Raw genomic sequence first — 17,043 nt, 5'->3', positions numbered from 1 at the left:
ACACTCACGTCCGTACACACATACAGTCAGGCAACCAAACAAAAAGAGCGAAGAGCGGTCCTGAGTGAGCATCAAGGATTCAAAATCTTCAATAACACGACGCCATGGTCGGTAGAAGGCAGTTCCCAATTATTAGGGTCACGTGTGTACATAAACATAAATTTGGCAATGGGATCAACAGGTCCCGTATTCACATCAAAACTCATCCAGATTGCGACTCGTACAGCGCGAGTGAAGCCTGGCGGTGCCACAAATAGCCCATTCAGTATGGGTGGGAGGTAGACGCAAAAGAATACACTAACGTAGTAATATGAGGACCATTACATTGAGAATAAACATAACCACACCAAGCACAGAGAATCATGTTTCATTCATACTGTGGGGTGAACAAGGGATATCAACAACCAAGATAACATAAAGAAAAAGGTTTTTAAACGATATCGTTACCTGAAGTAATATAAACGTGCAATGAAAGGAGGCGAATGGTAGTAGAAATTATATTTGAAACGTTTAAGAACGTTTGGGTATAAAAACTGCTGCACCTAGACGCATGGAGTCCATCTAATATCTAATTAGAGACCGACACATGATCCTCAAGTCAAAGCGATAAGAAGGAATCATTCTGGTGGAAAGTTAGACCATCCATGACAGAAAACATAAAGACTGCCATCTTTCGTGCAATCATTGAAGTTACGGGTTCGTCCCACCTGAAGCAGTAACGAGCCATTTTGGCAAATACACCCAGCTCGGGACGAAACCGAACTGACAAAGGGATCAAAAATGGCTCACCAGCGAGTGTGGACATGGCCTGGAAAATCTGTGTCCGTGCGGGGTCTGTACGAACGCGTGTTGTTATAAATATTCGAGCGAATATTTGGGAAAGGTGCTTCGGGATGTGAAATATGTTACTATCCCAATTTTGTTTCTAGGGATACCTCAAAAACTTGGTGTGCCAAGTGGAAATTACTGATGAAGCAAATCTAAGATAACGTATCTGGGAGAATATTGCAAAAACTGGAGGAAGCTAGAGCCAGCTGGTCGTGTAGGCAGCAACAATAGTCCAAGAAGCTGATCTCTCAAAATTCCGGCCTAAAAAATTATAGAAAACCTGTGTTAGAAACTTAGGTATTGGCATGACGGTTTCCATCTTCCCATGTATGGGAACTGTGAAAATAAATTATACCCTCACGCGTAAAGGATGCCTCATCTGTAACCTATCACGTGGTGTAGGAATTCTGCATTACGTTTACATTGCTGTAATAATCAAGTATTGGAAGATGACCTTAGATGTTACGCCCCTTTAAACAACAAGCAAGCAAACAAGAACCAAGTACAAGTTGGGAGGTAATCAGTTTGTTGGAAAGGCTGAACTCTGTGGTAGAGTTTCAGGTATAATAGCTGTTCACACAATGTTTGGTGAACAGTCCAATTATACGTACCTACTTGCCTAGCCAAGCTCCTTACACTTATAATCAGTCTCTTTTCAACAAGTCTAAAATTCTTCTTCCCGCTGAAGCTCCGCAGTATCACAATGCTGTACACAGCCCTCGACCCGAGTATGAAGCGGGCCTGTGTAACGGGGCCTTTGTTTCACAGCGAAGTTTAGGCTATTGGGAAAACGGCGGTTTAGAAATCTTTATCTCTACAGCTCCCTCACTGCATGTACAGATTCTCCAGCTCCGCAAACGAGCTGTATATCAGCTAATCCGGCACAGATAAATGTTTCCATCCTGTAATCAATTGGCAACAGTAACGTTGTTAGCTTTACAACTGCCCTGCGACTGAGGGACAGGCAGCGATAATGTGCCAGCAACGATATTGGGGCAAGTAGTGGAGCCTACATTCATTGTCGCATTCACTTCTTCATGCGCCATCACTAAGTGCAACGTCACTCGGATTGCTTGTGTAAATGTTTTGTCAGTTCGTTTCCTCATCTGATTGTTATACATAGATTTGACAGTGTGTTGAGGTTAAAAGGAGGAAATATAAATTTTTAAAAAAAGAATACAATTTGGAATGAATCAATGCACCGAAATCAAATGTCATAATAATATTAATATTAATAATAAAACAATAATAACAATAAACATAATTGACTACTAGTCAATAATTTTCTTGCTGTGAAACACATCTCAACGTTTATAACTATGAATATATACAGTCGTATAGTATCCTAAATACGATGAAACGGAAACCCTAATACCGGGCTAAGTAGCTCGAACGGTAGAGTGCTGGCCCTTTGATCCCAACTTGAAAGGTTCAATCAATCAATCAATCAATCAATCAATCAATCAATCAATCAATCAATACTTATATGCATTTAGGGCAGTCGCCCAGGTGGCAGAATCCCTATCTGTTGTTTCCTAGCCTTTTCTTAAATGGTTGCAAAGAAATAGGAAATTTATTGAACATCTCCGTCGGTACGTTATTCCAATTCCTACCTCCCCTTCCTATAAACGAATATGTGCCTAAAATTTTCCTCTTGAATTCCAACTTTATCTTCATAATGTGATCTTTCCTACTTTTAAAGACACCAATCAATCTTAGTCGTCTACTGATGTCTCCCCACGCCATCTCTCCACTGAAAGCTCGGAACATAACACTTAGTCCAGCAGATCGTTTTATTTCTGCCAATTCTTCCAGCCCAAACTTTGCAACATTTCTGTAACGCTACTCTTTTGTCGGAAATCACCCAGAACAAATCGAGCTGCTTTTCTTTGGATGTTTGCAGTTCTTGAACCAAGTAATACTGGTGAGGGTTCCATACACTGAAACCATGTGCAAGATGGGATATTTCCAGAGACTTATATGCCCTCTCATTTATATTCTTACTACAAACTCTAAATACGCTCATAATCATGTGCAGAGATCTGTAAACTTCAACTACAATCATATTTATGCGATTACCCCAATTAAGATCTTTCCTTTTATTAACACCTAGGTACTTACAATGATCCCCAAAAGGAACATTCAGCCCATCAACGCAGTAATTATAACTGAGAGGACTTTTCCTATTTGTGAAACACACTACCTTGTTTTTAACCCCGTTTAACATCATACCATTGCCTACTGGCCATCTCACAACATTATTGAGGTCATTTTTCAGTTGCTCACAATCGTGTAACTTATTTAATACTCTGTACATAATAACATCATCTGCAAAAAGCCTTATATCTGATTCCACTTCTTAACACATATCATTGATATATATATAAAAACATAAAGGTCCAATAATACTGCCTTAAGAAATTCCCCTCTTAATTATTACAGGGACAGATAAAGCTTCGCCTACTCTAATTCTCTGAGTTCTATTTTCTAGAAACATAGCCATCCATTCAGTCACACTTTTGTCAAGTCCAATTGCACTCATTTATGCCAGTAGGCTCCCATAACCCACCCTATCAAATGCCGAAGGTAGGTCAATCGCTACACAGTCAAATTGACCTCCTAAATCCAGGATATCTGCTATATCTTGCTGGAATCCTACAAGTTGAGCTTCAGTGGAATAACCCTTTCTAAACACAAACTGCCTTCTATCAAACCAGTTATTAATTTCGCAAACATGCCTTATATAATCAGAAAGAATGCTTTCCCAAAGCTTACATGCATTGCATGTCAAACTGACTGGCCTGTAGTTTTAAGCTTTATGTCTATCACCCTTACCTTTATACACAGGGGCTACTATAGCAACTCACCATCCATTTGTTATAGCTCCTTCATTCAAACAATAATCAAACAAGTACTTCAGATATGGTACTATATCCCATATAGTACCTTGGGCTATATGTCTTGAGCGTTTCCCCGGTAACGTTTTCAATTCCAGCTGCTTTTCTAGTTTTCAACTTTTGTATCTTACTGTAAATGATGTTGTTGTCATAGATTACTTTTAATACTTCATTAGTATTAGTCACCTCCTCTATCTGGACCTTATCCTTGTAACCAACAATCTTTACATACTGCTGACTGAATACATCTTCCCTTTGAAGGTCCGAGCATACACACTCCCCTTGTTCATTAATGATTCCTGGAATATGCTTCTTGGAACCTCCTTCTGCCTTAAAGTACCTATACATACTATTCCATTTTTCACTAAAATTTGTATGGCCGCTTATTATGCTTGCCATCATGTTATCCTTAGCTGACTTCTATGCTAGATTCAATTTTCTAGTAAGTTCCTTCAATTTCTCCTTACTTCCATAGCCATTTCTAACTCAATTTCTTTCCAACCTGCACCTCCGTCTTTGTCTCTTTACTTCCGTATTGTAATATAGTGGATCTTTACCATCCCTTACCACCTTTAAAGGTACGAACCTATTTCCACATTCCTCAACAGTTGCTTTAAAACAAACCCAGAGTCTGTTTACGTTTTTATTTACCGTTTTCCACCGATCATAGTTACTTATTTAAACTCGCTCATGCCTGTTTTATCAGCCATATGGTACTGTCAAATAGTCCTAATTTTAATATCTTCCTTTCTTTCACATTTATTTTAACTACCTTGAAAACAGCTTCGTGATCACTAATACCATGTATTACTTCAGTTTATCTATAGAGTTTATCTGGTTTTACCAGCACCACATCATGAATATTCTTCCCTCTAGTTGGTTCCATCACTTTCTGAATCAGATGCCCTTCGCATATTAACTTATTTGCCATTTGTTAGTCATGCTTCCTGTCGTTCGCATTATCTTCCCAATTGACATTTGGTAAATTGAGATCACCCGCGACAATCACGTTCCTTTCCTTATCGTTTCCCACATAGCTGATTATGTTATCAAATAATTCTGAATCAGCGTCTGTGCTACACTTCTCCGGTCTGTACACTCCAAAGACATCAAGTTGCCTATTATCTTTAGAGATGAGCCTTACACCTAGAATTTCGTTGTTTGTCGTATTTAACTTTTTCGTAGCTTACAAAGTCTTCTTTCACCAGAATGAATACTCCCCCTTCTACCATTACTATCCTATCTCTACGATACAACCTCCAGTTCCGTGAGAAAATTTCTGCATCCATTATATCATTTCTTAGCCATGATTCAACTCCTATTACAATATCGTGTATGTATATATCTATTAAGTTACTTAATCCTATTCATTTCTTTACAAGAATTCTACAGTTGTGCACTAATATTTTTATTTCATTCCTACTTGATTTGCAGTTCCCTGTTCCCTTATCACCTCTCACTATGCCACCCCGTTTCCCTGAATGTACCTCCCTATAACCCTTCTAAACAAATTTCCTAACTTATATGTACCCGGTTCGATCCCGACTCAGTGATGTGGTATTTGAAAGTGCTTAAATTAGTTAGATTAGTGTCGGTATATTTACAAGAATAAAAATGAATTCCTGCGGTACGAAATTCTCGCAATTCGGTGTCTCCGGAAATCGCAAGGGTAGTTAGTTGAACGTTTTACAATAGACTAAACGACTTGTCTATATGCTATTGTGCATAACATTTTCGGATCAATGAAAGAACAGTGCACGCTGAAAGATGATGATGTTGCTTGTTTCAAATTCTCCTCTAATTCTCGTAATTTCGTCACTGTCCAAAATCTGGTCCATTGGCCATTGGTCACCAATATTTGCTGACCCGTAATGTGAGCTGTTAATCCTTGAAGTCTGGCCCTCACTAAATGTTTCTTTAGGTTTTTTATATTCTTAATCCCTTCTCTTCTCATGTCTCTCTTAATAAAAATTTTTGTACTCTGTATATTACCCGCGTTTCTGATCACTGTTTCCGCCATCAAGGTGGACAACTACTTCACATTTATCGGACTGTTACCCTGTGTTTTGCCTATCCTTTCCACATCGCCTATTTCAACTTCACCGAAGTTAATTTACATTCTGTTTTGTATGACTTCTACAACATTGTCAATTGTCATCACTTTATCCTCTCCTTTATCTTCCGGCACTCCATATATAAATAAGCATTTCTTCCTGCGTTCCTGGCTACCGTCGTGTATTTCTGCCCTCATCTTCACCACCTCTTCTTCAAGTTTCCTTATTTTCTCTTTCCGTGACACAATTTCTCTCTCGTTGGTTCCCACTTTGGTCATTGTTTCGTCTGTTTTTCCCTGGATCCGTTGCCTCATACTCTCGAACTCTTTGACTTGTTCCTGAATTATATTTTAATCCGATCCAATGGGCATACTACTTCCACAACCTCCTTTACCACTCTCCTTATGACCTCCATGCCTTCCCAGCTCATGTTGAAACTGTAATTCGGGTCGGGGTTCAATTCCACGCCCCCTATAACCAGCAGTACCACAGCTACCACCAATATCATCTCAACCTTCAATCTTATTTCCATTTTACCTCCTTCTGTTTTGGCTGTTTCCTTCTTCCTTCTTCCCTGCCATCTTCCGATAACTACCGGATATTGTTCCACACTAATCATCTTCCTCTTTACTCTCGTCTTCCGTCTTGAACTCACCGCTCACAGTCCACTCCCGCTCTACCGGCACACTCTACCCAGCACGTCCGCACTCGATGCTTGCTTAGGTTGTGTTGTTGTTTGAGTCATCAGTCCATAGACTGGTTTGATGCAGCTCTCCATGCCACCCTATCCTGTGCTAACCTTTTCATTTCTACGTAACTATTGCATCCTACATCTGTTCTAATCTGCTTGTCATATTCATATCTTGGTCTACCCCTACCGTTCTTACCCCCTACACTTCCTTCAAAAACCAACTGAACAAGTCCTGGGTGTCTTAAGATGTGTCCTATCATTCTATCTCTTCTTCTCGTCAAATTTAGCCAAATCGATCTCCTCTCACCAATTCGATTCAGTATCTCTTCATTCGTGATTCGATCTATCCATCTCACCTTCAGCATTCTTCTGTAACACCACATTTCAAAAGCTTCTATTCTCTTTCTTTCTGAGCCAGTTATCGTCCATGTTTCACTTCGATACAATGCCACGCTCCACACAAAAGTCTTCAAAAACATCTTTCTAATTCCGATATCAATGTTTGAAGTGAGCAAATTTCTTTTCTTAAGAAAGCTCTTCCTTGCTTGTGCTAGTCTGCATTTTATGTCCTCCTTACTTCTGCCATCGTTAGTTATTTTACTACCCAAGTAACAATATTCATCTACTTCCTTTAAGACTTCATTTCCTAATCTAATATTTTCTGCATCACCTGCCTTCGTTCGACTGCACTCCATTACTTTTGTTTTGGACTTATTTATTTTCATCTTGTACTCCTTACCCAAGACTTCATCCATACCATTCAGCAACTTCTCGAGATCTTCTGCAGTCTCAGATAAAATAACAATATCATCGGCAAATCTCAAGGTTTTGATTTCCTCTCCTTGGACTGTGATTCCCTTTCCAAATTTCTCTTTGATTTCCTTTACTGCCTGATCTATGTAAACATTGAAAAGGAGAGGGGACAAACTGCAGCCTTGCCTCACTCCTTTTTGGATTGCTGCTTCTTTTTCAAAGCCCTCGATTCTTATCACTGCAGACTGATTTTTATACAGATTGTAGATAATTCTTCGTTCTCGGTATCTGATCCCTATCATCTTCAGAATCATAAATAGCTTGGTCCAATCAACATTATCGAATGCCTTTTCTAGATCTACGAATGCCATGTACGTGGGCTTGTCCTTCTTGATTCGATCCTCTAAGATCAGACGTAAAGTCAGGATAGCTTCACGTGTTCCTACATTTCTTCTGAACCCAAATTGATCTTCTCCCAACTCAGCTTCAACTTGTTTTTCCATTCTTCTGTAAATAATACGTGTTAAAATTTTGCAGGCATGAGATACTAAACTAATGGTGCGGTAGTTTTCACACCTGTCAGCACCGGCTTTCTTGGGAATAGGTATAACAACATTCTGCTGAAAATCGGATGGGACTTCTCCTGTCTCATACATCTTGCAGACTAAATGAAATAACCTTGCCATGCTGGTTTCTCCTAAGGCAGTCAGTAATTCAGAGGGAATGTCATCAATTCCAGGTGCCTTGCTCCTGTTGAGGTCACTCACAGCTCTGTTAAACTCTGACCTCAAAATTGGGTCTCCCTTTTCATCAGCATCAACAGCCTCTTCATGCTTAGGTTAGACTGATAAAATACAGAGCTATGTGGGAATGTAATGCGAACGACCGGAATCCTGACCAATAAATGGCAAATAAGTTAATACGGAAAGAACATCTGTTTTAGAAAGTGATGGAAACAACTAGAGGGAATAATAATAATAATAATAATAATAATAATAATAATAATAATAATAATAATAATAATAATAATAATAATAATGATAATAATAATTGTAACGGGCGGTACACCTCCGCGCCGCTAATTCAAACATTGCGCCAGTTGAAACTCCTCTACTGGAGGAAGCCTGAACTTTAACAACCATGTTAATTCTAAAGTTTCTCAGAAGATGTCGCTATTGTAAATTTTGAAAAGTTCTGAACTGTGTCTTTTTCGATTTATATTTGTTTGCTCTGTAGTAAGAAGTGTGAACATTCTCTTCTAGATGGCACTACTTAAGAACTACAATTGTGCACCCTAGTGCGAAGTGAAAGAACTTTTTTGAAGAAAATTTGTAGTCATAAGTTTGCTCTTTGTTAAATTTCCTTCAGTTATTTTTTAGGTTGGCAGTATGACCCTTCTCTTTCCGCTTGTTTTGCATTTAGCCAATCCTGAATTTCTCTAATTAAATTTTATGTCTTCTCCGATATGGAGATGTTGCTTTATGCTACCCAATAAAATTGAGGGGGGTGTGGGTTCTCATTCTTGAAAGGTCTCGAATGTTCCAAGAGGGTATTTAAACTGCTGATTTTCTGGTCTCCGGGCCACTTCAGTAACATCTATCCTAGTGTGATTATGTAGCAGGGGGCGGGAAGCGCCTCTTTCTTCGGGCAGCAGTTCATCCATCAGGTAATGGCCTTTTAATAACTTCTTTGCTCGCTAGCTCAGCAGTTTAACCCTAGGGGCAGGTTCGAAACTTTTATCATGTAACTTGCCTTTAAAATGTAAAAGACACTTGATATAAATTCTGTCTCTTTAACTACAAATTGGGATAGAGAGTGCCTAATCCTCTCGAGCTCCCACTTATATTGTTTTGAGGTGACTACGTTTTCATAACAGTTTCCCTTCTCTTCGTAACGTAATAAAGTTTTCCTATCGTGTCACCTCCGTAGTATGGGATTAGCCCTTGCATAAGCGGCCTAGTGCCAAATAGGTTTTAAAAAGGTGTATTAGCAGTGCAAGTTACGCCTCCACTCAAGTTGGTATTTTGGGGCCACGTAATTGTCCTGTTTCTTTACTGAATAGGCCTCAGTAGGTTGGGTATTTTTACCCCTGTTCTTGTGTGCCTGGAGGGCAGCTTGAAGGTTGAGTTTGGTGTGGCCTTTGAATAGGCTTGAACTTGGTGAGCAGGTTGCTCCTTCTTAAATTTGGTTTCTGTGTGCCTCGAGCAGGCTTAACTGGGTAATTGGGAGCTAGTGCTCCTTGGCATGATTGGGGTTTTCTGCCCCTTTGTTGAACTTTGTTCATATGTAAAGTTGGGCTCATTGCTCAAGGATTGCGTGTCCGGGGGCTTGAAGCACAAATCCATAAACAAATTGCAATTGTACATTCTTAGTTTGTTGATATGCTACTGAGTACCTGTCATACTTGTTATTTCTTGATCTTGAAAAGAAAATATAACCTTTGTTAAATTTTAAATTAACTTTAATTTCGTAAGTTGAGACCTATTCATCCCAGCACCTTCTTTCACCTCTGCTGTTCCACAGATACCTCGGAACAAGTGGTAGCAGAACGTGGTTAAATGGGTCTCAATTTAGCCCCTTTGGACGGCTAAACATTGCTTTGCTTTGGAACTCTAACAATTTTCTCTGTCGCTGGACCTTTCTTTCTCATTTTTCAAAACTGTTAATTTTTTGATATCATGTCCGGCTCTCCCGAAGTCCTCCACCCCGGCTATTTGCGCAAGGAGGAATTAATCGTATGAATTAACCATTAGAAATGTTCAATCTGGAGGCACGGTTGCGATAGACACTAATAAGCTAAAAGATTCCCTTGATTTGCCTATTACCATCCCGACTTTGGGAGAAAAAGAGATTGACGATGCTCTCTCCACGATAAATGATAATGCTACTGAGCTAGCATCTGTAGTTAGTTTTTTGAAGTAAGTGATCCATCTCCCAATCAACTCAAAAGAGTACAGGCCAGGTTGTACCACTTTTATAATAAGGTGTGTGATCTATTGTCTCTGAAGTTAAATGACGTTCAGGGTAAAGAAGCTAGCGTCCTTGCCGAAAACTTGTCTAAAATGTCTAGTAAAGTTAGCCATTTGTTATCTGGATCTGCTATTCCTAACGTCGACCAGCCTATGGTCGTAAATATCGTAAATGTGGAGGATTCCTCTAAAGAGGAAGGAAGTAGTACTGAGGCGACTACCCAACGAACATCTGCCCCATTAGAAACTGAGTCCGATCGTCGCACGTCCATTCCACACTTTGTGTCAAATAGGGCACCTTTGGAATCGGCTTCTCCATCACTTAGACCCCTTTCTACTATGTCACCTAGTTTCAGCAGTTTACCCCATCCATTACCTATGTTACTCAGAGGGATTTCAAAGTTTTCTGTTAACTCCACAACCGATGTCATTGCCTTCTTAAGGTTTTTAGTTGAGTTCCAAGATCATGCCCTCGTTTTTCCTCTTTCTCCGTGTCAAATCCTTCAGATTATTTACCCATATTCTATTGGTGTTCTATCGGACAAAATAGTTAGGGCAATTGCCGAACAGTCATCCATAGAAGACTTCCACGCCCATCTGTTAGCTAATTTTATTCCACCTCGAGCTAGTTCATCTCTAATTCAGAAGTATTATTATAGAGTGCAGCGACTTGATGAAAACATGGCAGACTTCATACAAGACATCAAATTTTATACTAGGGTATTTGCCCTTCATTTTCCCGAAGATCAAATTGTTCAGGCCATAGTGGAAGGTCTTTCTCCATCATACCGATCATACTTGTGTTTCGCGTCACGTCAGCAAACATTTGCCGAGTTAGAGGCTATGGCTGTCTCAGCCGAAGGAGTTAGATACGCCGATACCTTGCGTGTCGCGAGAGAACCCCCTCCATCCTCTAGTAGTTTTCGGCCTCCACCTCGCCGACCCGTCACATCCCGTAAATATTACGCTTGCGGGTCGCCAGACCATCTTCGCAATACATGTCCATTGATTAAGGCTAGTGGGACAAGGAATGGAGCGCGGTCATCTCAAGGTTGTTTTAAATGCGGCGCGTTTTCCCATATCGCCAAGAATTGTCCAAATTCTAACAGCACCCCCTCCTGCTCAACTTCTGGTGCAACTTCCAACAACAATCAAAAATGACTAGTGGCTTCGGCTGAGTCGACCAACTCTTCATTCCGAGGCTCAGCCCCAAGTAAAACTGCCGAATTCCTAAGGAAAACTCAATTTTCGAATTTAGCTTTTGAAGGCCCTAAATAATGTCTTAGGATTGCGGCGGATACCCCCGCACCTGTTCCATTTCTCAAAATTGAAGTGAATAATGAACCTGTAACAGCTTTATTAGATTCAGGCAGTGTGTGTTCTATTATTTCGGCTGAATGGTACTCCAAATTGAAAACTGTTTGTAAACTTCCTGACTATTGCTCATCTTCAGTTCAATATGTTTCGGCTAATTCTTCTCCATTAGAAATTTTAGGTTTTTTTATATGCCAAAATTCGGATTTCTAAATTTACTTGGAAAGTTAAATTGTTTGTGGCAAAGCACTTGTCTTGCCCCATTATATTTGGAGCCGACTTCATGTCCCATACTGGTCTAGTGCTCGATCTTCAAAGTAAGTCGTGCACATTCAAATTTGCTTCTAATTGTAAAATCCCCTTATTGAAATGTAATTCTGTGTCATGTTCATCTATTTCGCCTACCCAGGATGAGATGTTGTTAGATCTTAGACATTTACCTGAGGAGCAGGCTGATAGTATTCGTAAGCTGTGTCAGTCGTTTCCAGAGGTGTTCTCTGATACTCTTGGTGTTACTGACCTTATTGAATACAAAATTGAGGTCACGGATTCGATTCCTGTCCGTTTTCCACCTTATAGGCTATCTCCACCTAAAATGAAGGCATTGAAAGAAATCATCGATCAAATGTTAAAGGATGATATTATTCGGCCCTCTAAGTCGGCGTATTCTTCGCCTATTTTTCTAGTCCCGAAACCCCAAGGTGGCTTCAGGCCTGTGATTGATTATAGGGCTCTCAATCGGAAGGTGGTGTTACAATCTGTGCCCCTTCCAGACCTTCACTCTTGTTTTTCATGGTTTCGGAAGGCTAAGTTCTTTACCATCTTGGATCTGAATCAGGCCTATAATCAAATTCCTCTGTCCGAAGAATCTAAACATCTTACAGCGTTTGCCACGGATTGGAATTTGTACGAATGCAACCGAGTACCTTTCGGGCTCCCCACGGGAGCAGCTGTACTTACGAGACTGCTAGATAGGGTCTTCTCCGACATCAAATTTGAGTACTTGTACCACTATCTCGATGATGTCGTCGTATTTTCGGAGACCTTCGAAGAACATCTAGATCATCTGAGAGAAGTTCTCAATCGCCATCGTAAGGCTGGGTTAACTGTAAAGTTGTCCAAGGTCGCCTTCGCTAAGCCTTCTATGTCATTCCTAGGGCATATTGTGTCGCCCGATGGTGTTGCAGTCGATCACTCTAGAACACAGGCCATCCGTGACTTCAAGCCTCCTAAGGACATCAAAGGTATTGGTAGGTTCATTGACATGGTGAATTTCTTCAGGAAATTTATTCTAAATTTCGCCAATAGAGCGGCGCCCTTGAACCTTCTTCGTAGGAAAGGCGTCAAATTTGAGTGGGGACCTTCTCAACAAGCCGCTTTTGAAGATCTCAAATTAGCTCTGTGTAATGCCCCTGTTCTGGCTATGCCTGATTTCTCCAAGAAATTCATCGTCCAAACCGACGCGTCGTCGTCGGCGGTAGCTGCAGTCCTTCTTCAAGAGACTGAACTAGGGAGGCGCCAAATGGCCTATGCCTCTAGGACTCTATCGGCTCAAGAAGCCAAGTACGCCATCTATGAGCTCGAAGGTTTGGCAGTTTTATTTGCGCTAGAAAAGTTCCGCCTTTATCTGGAACATGTCAAGTTCGACTTGGAGACTGATAACCAAGCCTTAAGCTGGGTCTTAGGTAGGCCGCGTCGTACTGGTCGTATAGCCCGGTGGGCCATCCGAATTTCTGCCTTCCAATTTGATGTTAGGCATATAAGAGGAACTGAAAATGTGGTGGCAGACGGACTAAGCCGTATGTTTTCGAATGATGTAGAGCCCCTTGAACAGGTTCATAGTTTTTCACTTCCCGAATCCATACTACCTGAGGTTAATGCCATTCTGACTGATGCTCCCAAGTTATTTAGGGATATCGAAAAATATCGACGTGAAGATCCAGTGCTGGCTCCCATTATGGAAACCCTTTCTTCTGGGGAACATGTTGTCCCTTATGTATTGAGGAATGGTGTTCTATGTTGCCCGTCGGGGCATGATAAGTGGATGAAGGTAGTGGTTCCAGCTGTTCTTGTACCTATGATATTCAAGTACTATCATGAAACCCCATTGGGGGGGCATTTAGGCATCTTCAAAACTCGTGAAAAGATCCGTGAAAAATTCATCTGGAAAGGTATGGACGGTGAAATTCGTGAACTAGTAAAGGCTTGTAAATCTTGCTTGCTTAGTAAACCCACCATGTCCACCAAGGTAGGTCTATTGTCTTCTCATCAAGCATCGCGCCCAATGGAACGTCTGTATATCGACTACGTAGGACCCTTCCCCCAGTCAAAGGGCAATGCCAACAAGTTCATCCTTGTACGTGTAGATGGTTTTACAAGATTTTCTTGGTTATTTCCAACTAAGCTGGCTACCGCCCATTCCACCATTACTTGTTTAAATTCCATTTGTGCTTCTTTCGGTCCGTGTCAATATATTGTGTCTGATAATGCTAAAGCTTTCAGATCCAATCTCTTTCGTAAATTCTGTTTTGATCTGTCCATATCGCATGTAACAACATCTGCTTACTATCCTCAACCATCTCTAGCGGAACAGGTCAACCGTAATCTGAGATCGGCCCTTATTGCCTATCATGACGACGATCATTCTAGGTGGGACGCATCCCTGCATTGGTTAGCTTTTGCTTTGAATTCGGCGGTTCATGAATCCCATAAATTTACTCCAGCTTCTTTGATGTTCAAGTTTGTTCCAAACACGCCGTTCTCTAACCTTTGGTCTCTGAGTGACATTCTACCTGAGACAATAGATCCTGATAACATTAAAGATCTTTGGAAGAAGGCTAAGGCCAATCTTAAAGTGTCTCATGAAAAGGTTAGGGAAAGATATGATCGTGGACGGAGACCCACCTATTTGAAGGTAGGCGACCACGTTATGGTCAAGAATTTTGTTCCCGCGGGCAAGCTTGCCCCCAGATTTCATGGGCCGTGTATTATTCTCGATTTCCTTACACCCGTTACCTTATTACTAAGCAATCCCGCCACCGAGAGGATATTTAGGGTTCACCTGTCGCAGGTGAAACCTGTGTAACTTCCGCGCTAACTTAGCTGGTTTGAAAGAATTCGGAAGGTTATATTTTTTTGGTTTCATTTTTAGGCCTTCTGCCCCTGGAATTTAGGTCTCTTGTATATAAATATTTTTGTACAACCGCCCCCGACCAGTTAAACTGCCATCCTGTCCTCGCCATGGCCATTACCATGCTCCCGTCTCCTGCTCAAACACACCAGTGGCTAATTGAAATGAAATAAAACCTCCACGCCGCTGGCCCCTCAGCCTCACCACAAAGACTGTACCCTAAAATCATTATGGTCCAACAAAATGCTGCCGCCGAGATCTTAATGTTTCAGTGCCCCCGCAGCCGTGCGGCGCCATTCCGCTCCTGTAGTAGAGAACGGGCCCAATCTACTCCAGTGAGGACAACCAGTGTACGGCGAGCCGGAGCCCTCCTCCCGGCCAAGGCTGATGTGCGGCGCTCTTCCGGCAACTGCCCGCGGACTGTAAACAATCGTCGCGGGTGCGGCGTACTTCACCACCACTACCCCTCTCATAGTGCGGGAGAGCGGTATCTCAGGGTACTTGAGGGGTCCGAGCGGCCTCCTCTGGACACAAGCTGCTGCGGCTGGTCTCGCCATCAAGTAATAGGCAACTAATGTACTTAATCAGCTACATGGACATTTCATATTAACAATTACTACATTTTTGGATTCAACTGCAACGTCTCTTGGACTTAGAAACTTTCTTTTCCTTTCAAGAATTAAAATTTCTTTCTGAATTCAACTACTACAAGCATAAAGACATTACATCAAAAGCTACTACAAAGAATTTTGAAACTGGATCCAACCAATTTAAGAAAACTTGTTTGTAAATCCTTCTGCAATATCAACATCATAACTTGGACCTTGTTTTAAAACAAAATTTGGTGTTCTTCTGTGTTACCCCTTGGAAGGACTTTTGGGGGGGGGGAGGCCCGTACCGGGCGGTACACCTCCGCGCCGCTAATTCAAACATTGCGCCAGTTGAAACTCCTCCACTGGAGGAAGCCTGAACTTTAACAACCATGTTAATTCTAAAGTTTCTCAGAAGATGTCGCTATTGTAAATTTTGAAAAGTTCTGAACTGTGTCTTTTTTTATTTATATTTGTTTGCTCTGTAGTAAGAAGTGTGAACATTCTCTTCTAGATGGCACTACTTAAGAACTACAATTTTGCACCCTAGTGCGAAGTGAAGGAACTTTTTTTGAAGAAATTTTGTCGTCATAAGTTTGTTCTTTGTTAAATTTCTTTCAGTAATTTTTTGGGTTGGCAGTATAACCCTTCTCTTTCCGCTTGTTTTGAATTTAGCCAATCCTGAATTTCTCTAATTAAATTTTGACCAATAATGTATGTCTTCTCCGATATGGAGATGTTGCTTTATGCTACCCAATAAAATTGAGGGGGGTGTGGGTTCTCATTCTTGAAAGGTCTCGAATGTTCCACGAGGGTATTTAAACTGCTGATTTTCTGGTCTCCGGGCCACTTCAGTAACATCTATCCTAGTGTGATTATGTAGCAGGGGGCGGGAAGCGCCTCTTTCTTCGGGCAGCAGTTCATCCATCAGGTAATGGCCTTTTAATAACTTCTTTGCTCGCTAGCTCAGCAGTTTAACCCTCGGGGCAGGTTCGAAACTTTTATCATGTAACTTGCCTTTAAAATGTAAAAGACACTTGATATAAATTCTGTCTCTTTAACTACAAATTGAGATAGAGAGTGCCTAACCCTCTCGAGCTCCCACTCATATTGTTTTGAGGTGACTACGTTTTCATAACAGTTTCCCTTCTCTTCGTAATGAAATAAAGTTTTCCTATCGTGTCACCTCCGTAGTATGGGATTAGCCCTTGCATAAGCGGCCTAGTGCCAAATAGGTTTTAAAAAGGTGTTTTAGCAGTGCAAGTTACGCCTCCACTCAAGTTGGTATTTTGGGGCCACGGAATTGTCCTGTTTCTTTACTGAATAGGCCTCAGTAGGTTGGGTATTTTTACCCCTGTTCTTGTGTGCCTGGAGGGCAGCTTGAAGGTTGAGTTTGGTGTGGCCTTTGAATAGGCTTGAACTTGGTGAGCAGGTTGCTCTTTCTTAAATTTGGTTTCTGTGTGCCTCGAGCAGGCTTAACTGGGTAATTGGGAGCTAGTGCTCCTTGGCATGATTGGGGTTTTCTGCCCCTTTGTTGAACTTTGTTCATATGTAAAGTTGGGCTCATTGCTCAAGGATTGCGTGTCTGGGGTCTCGAAGCCCAAATCCATTAACAAATTGCAATTGTACATTCTTAATTTATTGATATGCTACTGAGTACCTGTCATACTTGTTATTTCTTGATCTTGAAAAGAAAATATAACCTTTGTTAAATTTTAAATTAACTTTAATTTCGTAAGTTGAGACCTATTCATCCCAGCACCTTCTTTCACCTCTGCTGTTCCACAGATACCACGGAATAATAATAATAATAATAA

Source organism: Anabrus simplex, chromosome 2, assembly GCF_040414725.1.
Source record: "Anabrus simplex isolate iqAnaSimp1 chromosome 2, ASM4041472v1, whole genome shotgun sequence".
In the NCBI taxonomy this organism is placed as follows: Eukaryota; Metazoa; Arthropoda; class Insecta; order Orthoptera; family Tettigoniidae; genus Anabrus; species Anabrus simplex.
The sequence above is the reverse complement of the archived record's forward strand: the minus strand, read 5'-3'. Positions refer to the sequence as shown.